We start from the raw sequence: 7,301 nt of genomic DNA on the forward strand, positions 1-7,301 counted from the left end.
TTCAGCATCTTAGCTGTAGAGGGCAGTGTCACTGGCCCTCATATGTGGGATCCGAACTGGGGCCCTCTGGCGTCCCAAGCCAGCTCTTAACCAATGCTCCACTCCGCTGACCCTTATCTTCCCTTTTTAGATAAGATGACTGAAATAGACAGCAGTAACGTAATTTGCCAAGGTCAGCAGAGTGGTGAAGTTGGGATATGACTGAGTTGGGCTGATGCTGGCCCTGTGCTCTTACCCAGGGTTTACCCATATGTGGTCAAGGAGTGGGATGAAATTTGTGGTTTGACTCCTTCAAAACTTTTACAAACTGCAACCTCTTTTTTTCTCCCTAAGACATAATGAGTTTTGCTTTGTTGCCTAAATGATAACTTAAAGCAAAGGGTGACATCCAGAAAACAGATCTGGGAGGCCGTCCTGGCCTGATTTCTTGGGAAGGGCAAGGACTTAACAATTCCATTTTCATGATGGAAAACACACACATGCATCATAGCAGCCTGGGAATTAGGGAGGAGATGCTGGGTCCCTCTCTGCACCACAGTCTGCAGGGAAGAGCCTCGCATATTTAAATCTGAAAAAAGAAGTCAGCTGTACTTTTCTATTTCCAGAAGATGTTGAAGAAGGGATGATTAAAAAAAATCTCCCCCATTATTAACATATATATTAGTTTTAAGAAATTTGGAAAATACTGAAAATCCTATAAGGAAGAAAAAAATACTCTTGTAATCTCACAGCCCAGAGATACCACTGTTAGCATTTCAGTGCATTTCCTTTGGGTCTTGAGTTTTTGACTAGGTGAATTAATCAGCGTTCTTTCTCTGTTTTGGGATTTGTCACCTTCTCTTTCACTGACTCTTTCTGTGTTGTGTGGGGTATGTATGTATGTGTGTCTGTCTCCTTTCTGTTCACACATACCCCTAAATCCCATTGGAGATATTGCCCAGTTCTGAGCCCAGTTGGTTCAGTCTGACTTTGGTAACTTTCTGCCAAGTTTGGGGGCCCTGCTCTTGGGAATTTGGATGCAAGTAAAGAGTTTACCTTCCATGGGCTTTGCTCCTTCCCTCCCAATCAATAACTAATCAGCACTGAGTTTGTCTCATTAGCTATTCACTGCCCCTCTTCCAAACCCCAAACCAAGCTGGCTAATGACAATGGTTTTAATTAATATGAAGCAGGTTAAGACTCATTACAGCAAGGTTATTGGTAATGAGATAATCATAAGGCAAGTTATTGAGCTGGGAGTGAAAGCAAAGTTGGAGGAGGGGCAGGGAGACTGTGCCAGCTGTTCCTGCCACCTTTTGGCAGGGACAGAGGGGCAGTGTGGGGGCTTTGCAGTGAGGACATGCTGCAGTGACACATCCAACCAGCCAGTGAAACCGAGTCCTAGGTAAGGGCAAGACTCCGGTCCAAGGAGCAAATGGGTGTCGGTGTTCTGGTAGTGGCAGAAGTAGGGCGATCTTTGGCAAGAGAACCTGAAATTGCTGCATTTAGAATAGGGCTCTATAGCTGTTGTATTTCTTATGCGTGGATGCTTTGCAATTTAGATGACACAGAATGAAATTAGCTATTATTTCTGTCTACTAGATTGTTGTCCGGACTTCTTGTACTGAACAAAGTATAGAGGGTAGATGGGCCTGAAGTGGTTTTTAATTTTTAAATTGCATTTTTCTAAGAAGATTGATTCCCTCCCCCCGCTCTGTCTCTTTCTATTCATTTATTGAGCAGTGACTATAGGCTGGGCCCAGTGCTAAGCTCTTTTTTTATGCATTGCCTATTTGATCATCACCGTGACAGTTATCATTTTTATCTTCCTTTTGCTGATGAGGAAACTGAGACCCCAATGTTTATTAACGACCATGGTTACATGACAGGTAAGTAGCAAAGTAGAAACTGAACTCAGGTCCTTTTGATTTCAAAGCCAATGCTATTAATCATTGGTTTATGACCCCTTATTGTACTCAAGACCGACTTCAGCTTGCATTGGACTTTTAAATTACGAATACTTGATTCAGCTTCCATGGCCACCCTGGTGCCCAGCCTGGTGACCTCTCCAGCACGTGTCATACCCATGAGGGACTGGGCAGCTACTTTTACTGCCTGTCATTGGCGATTCTAGGTTTGTGGGTTCATGTCCACCTGTCAGTCTGCATTGTCAGCTCTGGGCCCATGAGGACCGTGCTTCCTCGCAGCCCCACAATGCTTGTACATAGAGAAATGCAGTTGGGGCCTGTTGTTGGCACGTGGCTGCACACACCAACACTTACCATTTCCTGGCTCTGAGACCTTGGGAATGTCACTGAACCTCTCTGATGTTATTTCTTCATCCTTAAAGACACACATTAAAATCATTTTACAGAGATATTGTGCAGATTTAAAAATAATAACTACCACCATCTAGATATGCATGCTTACTGTAGGCCAGAAATGGCACTTAGACAGCATAAGGAATATAGTCAGTGGTTTTGTGATGGCTATGTATGGTGTCAGAGGGGTAGTAGACTTGGTGGGGCTATCACTTTGTGTGGGGTGTAAATACCTAATCACTGTGTTGTTATGTACACCTGAAACTGATAAACGATTATTCAAGTGTTGGTGAGGATGTAGAGAGAAGGGACCTCCCATGCATTGTTGGTAGGACTGTAAATTGGTGCAGCTACTATGGAAGACAGCATGGAAGTTCCTCAAAAATTTAAAAATAGAACTACCATGTGACCCAGCAGTTTTACTTCTGTGTATTTATCTGAAGAAGCCCCCAAAACACTAATTTGAAAAGACACACACAACCCTGTGTTCATTGCAGCATTATTTACAAGAGCCAAGATATGGAAACAACCTAAGTGTTCATCGGTGGATAAGTGGTTAAAGAAATTGTAGTATATATATATATACAATGGAATATTAGTCATAAAAAAGAATGAAACCATGCCATCGTGACAACATGGGTGGTCCTCCAGGGCATTCTGCCAAGCGAAATAAGTCAGAGAGAGACAAATACTGTACGATCTCTATTAGGTGTAGAATCTAAAAGCAAAATAGAACCAAGCTCATAGACACAGAGAACAGATTGTTGGTTGCAAGAAGCTGGGGGTGCGGTGGGGGATGGGAGAAATGGGTGAACTTTTGTTTAGTTTAAGTGACTATGAATTTTTAAAAATGCTTATTTATTATAGTTGATATTAATTTATAAACCTGAGCTGTCCAATATGGTAGCCACTAGCCACATGTGGCCATTTGATTTTATTTAAAATTAAATAAAATGAAAAATTCAGTTCCTCTGGTGCAGTAGCCACATTTCAAGTGCTTGGTAGCCACCTGTAGCCATGTGGCTAGTGGCCACATATCAGGCAGTGGAGATATAGAACATGTCTATCATTGCAGAAAGTTCTTTGGACAGAACTGTTACAAACTAACTCTCATTTACCTGCACATCCCTCCTGGAGCTTGTGGCTGTGCAGGTGCTCGAAGAGATGTGTAGTACGGAGGGCTAGATTCAAGGGAATGCAGAGGTCAGGAGATCCCGGCAGCTTTGCCTTTCATTGTGCACACTCACATGGTCAGGAGAAAGGATGTTGGGTAGGAGGGAATTGTGAGGTTCCTGTATGTACTCCCTCCTGCCAGCAGGCATAGCCCCTGAAGTACCACATTAAGTAAATGGTGCTGAAAGGGGGACCTGCCTTCTGATCCCAAAGGACAATGAAGCTCTGGGAGCTGCAGCTGCAAAGGGACCCTGGAGATGTGAGTGCTTGCTCTGTTATTTAGCATTTGCATCTTTTGGCCTTAAAAGAACATTTAAAATTTTTGGTGAGTGGCAGTGTCCCTCACCTCCATGTGATTGTATATGTGTGTGTGTGTGTGTGTGTTTATTGCTGGGTTGAAGGTGACTTTGGGGCCTCTTTAGTTGAAATGTGGGTGCCATTTGCAGCAGATGCTGACTCAGTTTCATGGATGATGGTTTTGTGAGTGTGGGCCTATAGTCATCATCAATCTACATTATGGCACAGGTACAGCTTGCCTCGAGGCACACAGGGTGTACAGAGGACACACATGATTACTCCCAACAGCAGATGTGCCAAGCAACTGGTGAGTCAGGGGTAGACTGGCCTTCCTGGGCTTGTGTGACCAGAGAGTGCCCAGACAGTGGCCCAAAGGTGACCATCACCTTATGCCAAGAGACACCCTACCTGGGACTGGCTCCAGCCACAGGTGAGGGGCAGCAGAGCCCTGGTGAGAGGGCTTGGCAGGATGCGGCTGATGCTTTTTGAGGGCTCCCTGCAGCAGAGACAAATGCAGATGTGCCTCCAGTCTAAAGAAAATGGTGTAGCAGGTCTCCAACACACACACGCATGCACGTACGCACACACATGCACACACATACACACACATACGCATACTTGTGTGCGCGCGCACACATGCATACGCGTGCACACACACACGCATACGCGCACACACACAGGTGTATGTTATGCTGTACTCTCGATTCTGAAATGCCCCCCTTTTTTACCCTAATTTATTCAAATTCAATTTCAGGGGCTAACCCTGTGTATTAATTACAGCCCTGTCACGCTAGTACTTTGAAAGGGAAATTTAATATAAAGGATAATCAACTAGTTAAAGATTGTTTACTCCTAAGAGGAGTAAAAGAAGATTCTAAGGGTAAAGATGTAGCAAATACACAAAGCAGCTGCTCCCTCTGGGGCTGAGAGTAGAAAACCAGAACAGAGCCGAGGATGTAGCCGAGGGCCTCCCACCCGCAGGGTTGAGAATCAGGCTGCCCGGTGGTGAGGAGACAGGCGGAAGGCGCAGCCCATGGCAGCAGCCTGCCTGGGAGCAGAGAACATGGTAGGAGGGTGTAGGCTGGAGCTGATATGCAGCAGCGACCTGCTGGGAGTGTGTGGGTCTGAGTTTGGCCAAAGGAGGGGCCTACCAAATGGTGGAGAGATGTAGTGAGGGTGGGTTGGTCTGTGAGGGCCACTGAAGGGGGCACTGCCAAGCCGCTGGCCTGCTGGCTGCTGTGCTGAAAACAGCACATTGGGACAGTTAAAGGCTCGATGTGGCCTCCTAGTGTCCCTCCAGAGCCCCTGCTGACAAAGCCTAATAGCGAGCCATTTGACCAGGGGAGAAACGACACAGGGCCCAGCTCCAGGATCACAATGCAGGGCAAAGAAGGGGGCATTTGGAGCTGAGAGGCCCTGTGTTCATGAGGGGCACATACCCCACCCCACCTCCCAGGAGCCGAGCCTTTCCTCTAATTCCAGCCTTATTGTTTCTTCCTGCTGTGAGCTCGGATGGCACTCGGTTCATCCCACTGCCGAGCGTCGTTCTGTGTGTGAGTGGCTCTTTGGGGTCTCCTCACGTGGTATGGGGCGCGGAACTCAACCTATTCTAAATCCCCAGTGAATTCCTGGTGGTTGGTGTCTTTCCTGGGAAGGGAGGAGGAAGTGAGGTGTGTCCTCAGCCTGTTTCCCACTCCTCTGCTTCCATTTGGCATTGACCCTGGAACAGCCTGGAGTGGGGCTGAGCGCACCTCCTGGGGAGTGGGCTGATGGGTGCCAGGGCAGCATCGCTGGGAGCATCTGGTCGGCCCTGGGCCTTGGTCACGCTGTGGGTGGCATGCTGGCTGCCGCTTATTCTGCTGGTGATTGTGATCTGTCTTTGGCTGGGATTGGAATTGGGGGACGATTATTTGAGCTGGAAAAGGTCGTTTGTTTGTAAGAGCCTGGACCCTTGTACTGTGAGGATATGCTGGGTTCCGTGTTTGACTATATTAACCTTTTTTCTCACTTTCTCAGAACGAGGGCTTGAGTGTGGCATTGGCCAGTCATAGCACTGACCTTCTGCTATCTGACACTGGCCAGCTCAGCCCCCAGTTCCAAATTCTTAAGAGAACCTACCACTCCCCCACAGCCCTTGGACTCATCAAGGAGTATGCTATTTCTTTCGATTCTTAGAGTCAATTCCCTTCTTCCTATAACCCCCTGTCATGGAAAAAAGACTCTCCTTGGCCCAGCTTGAACCAGGTATGCACATCAAGGCTGGAGGACTTTGTCCAGGGGGATGGAGTCATGTGTACATAGGGTTCCCTAAGAGTGTGTTGGGGTGGGTAGCAGAGCTGTCCATCAAAGCCAGAAGTGGGGCGCCCTCAGGGGCCTAAGGACATCCTGCTAGTGCCTGGAGACTGGGGCATCTGCTTGTTATGGAGGGAGGGGGCGGGTGGGCTTCCTGGCTGCTGGGATGAGGGTGTTCAGGGTGGCAGTGTTCTCTTCTTAATTTCTTAGGTCACAGTTTTCTGTATGGTTCACTTGGCACCTAACTATATAGGATCTTTGCATGTTTCTTCCATGTTTGTTACCTATTGTTATTTAACTCTTCACTTGTTTATTACCTCCGATATATGTTTAATTATGTCGGCATCTCTCATAGCACTTAAGAGAGGGTAAGTCCATCACAGGTGTTCACCATTTCTTGGTTGATTTCACCTGGGGGAGTCCCGGGTTCCCACAGGGCACTGGGCTCCCTTGTCTTCTGCGTGTGCCATGGCCCCATCCTACCTCAGAAGCTGTAGCTCCAGGGGCAGGACCCTCATAGTTCCAAGATGCTCAGATGAGCTGGGGTGATGACTGGGGATGCACAACCTCAGGGCAGATGGGGGCCACCTCCTAGTTCTGGAAGGACAGGTGGTCGTTAGCCCCCAAATAAAGGCTGCCCTGTCCTAGACAACATGCCCAACTGCCTGCTCCACGTGCCAGTGCAACTTTTGCTCCAGTAAAAGGAGATCACTGCAGAAGCTTGCTGAGTTAAGAGAGCCCTGGGTTTGGAGTGTTTTCTAGACCTTCCTTTGACATTTATTAGCTATTTCTTTATAAGCAGAAATGTCTGAGTTTCTTATCTTTAAAGGTACCAATGCCTGCCTCCCTGAGCTGCTGCAAGGATTAAAAGAAGTAGCATATCTGACCATGTTTTATGAGTTGTAGGCCTCCAACAGACAGACAGTATTACTAGTATGTCTGAGGGTTGGGTGGCAGATACATGAACTCGATATACCCTCGAGTGAATCATTAGTAGATTAGATTTGGCCAAAAGCCTTGAACGAATGTTCATTTCTGAAGGAGTGGAACCCAGACCAGGTAGGTTTTAATGGAAAGAAGATCAGAAGCATCGGGCCATGTGAGAAGGGAGGCAGGCCTCTGTATGAGATTGGAGTTGACTGCCCTGGGTACTGAGGCTGAAGGAGAACATTGGGGAAGAAGGTGAATGAAGGTGTGTGTGTGAGTGAGTGTGAGTGTGTGAGTGAGTGTGAGTGTGTG

General features: G+C 47.2%; 1 protein-coding gene across 4 annotated transcripts in view; it reads left to right on the forward strand.

Annotated features, from left to right (window-relative positions):
- The window catches only part of ADCK1 (aarF domain containing kinase 1), a 137,256-nt gene that overhangs the window by 51,451 nt on the left and 78,504 nt on the right, over positions 1–7,301 (forward strand). The gene's annotated exons all lie outside the window — the stretch shown is intronic.

The sequence above is a fragment of the Hipposideros armiger genome, unplaced genomic scaffold (genome assembly GCF_001890085.2).
Source record: "Hipposideros armiger isolate ML-2016 unplaced genomic scaffold, ASM189008v1 scaffold_99, whole genome shotgun sequence".
Lineage (NCBI taxonomy): Eukaryota > Metazoa > Chordata > Mammalia > Chiroptera > Hipposideridae > Hipposideros > Hipposideros armiger.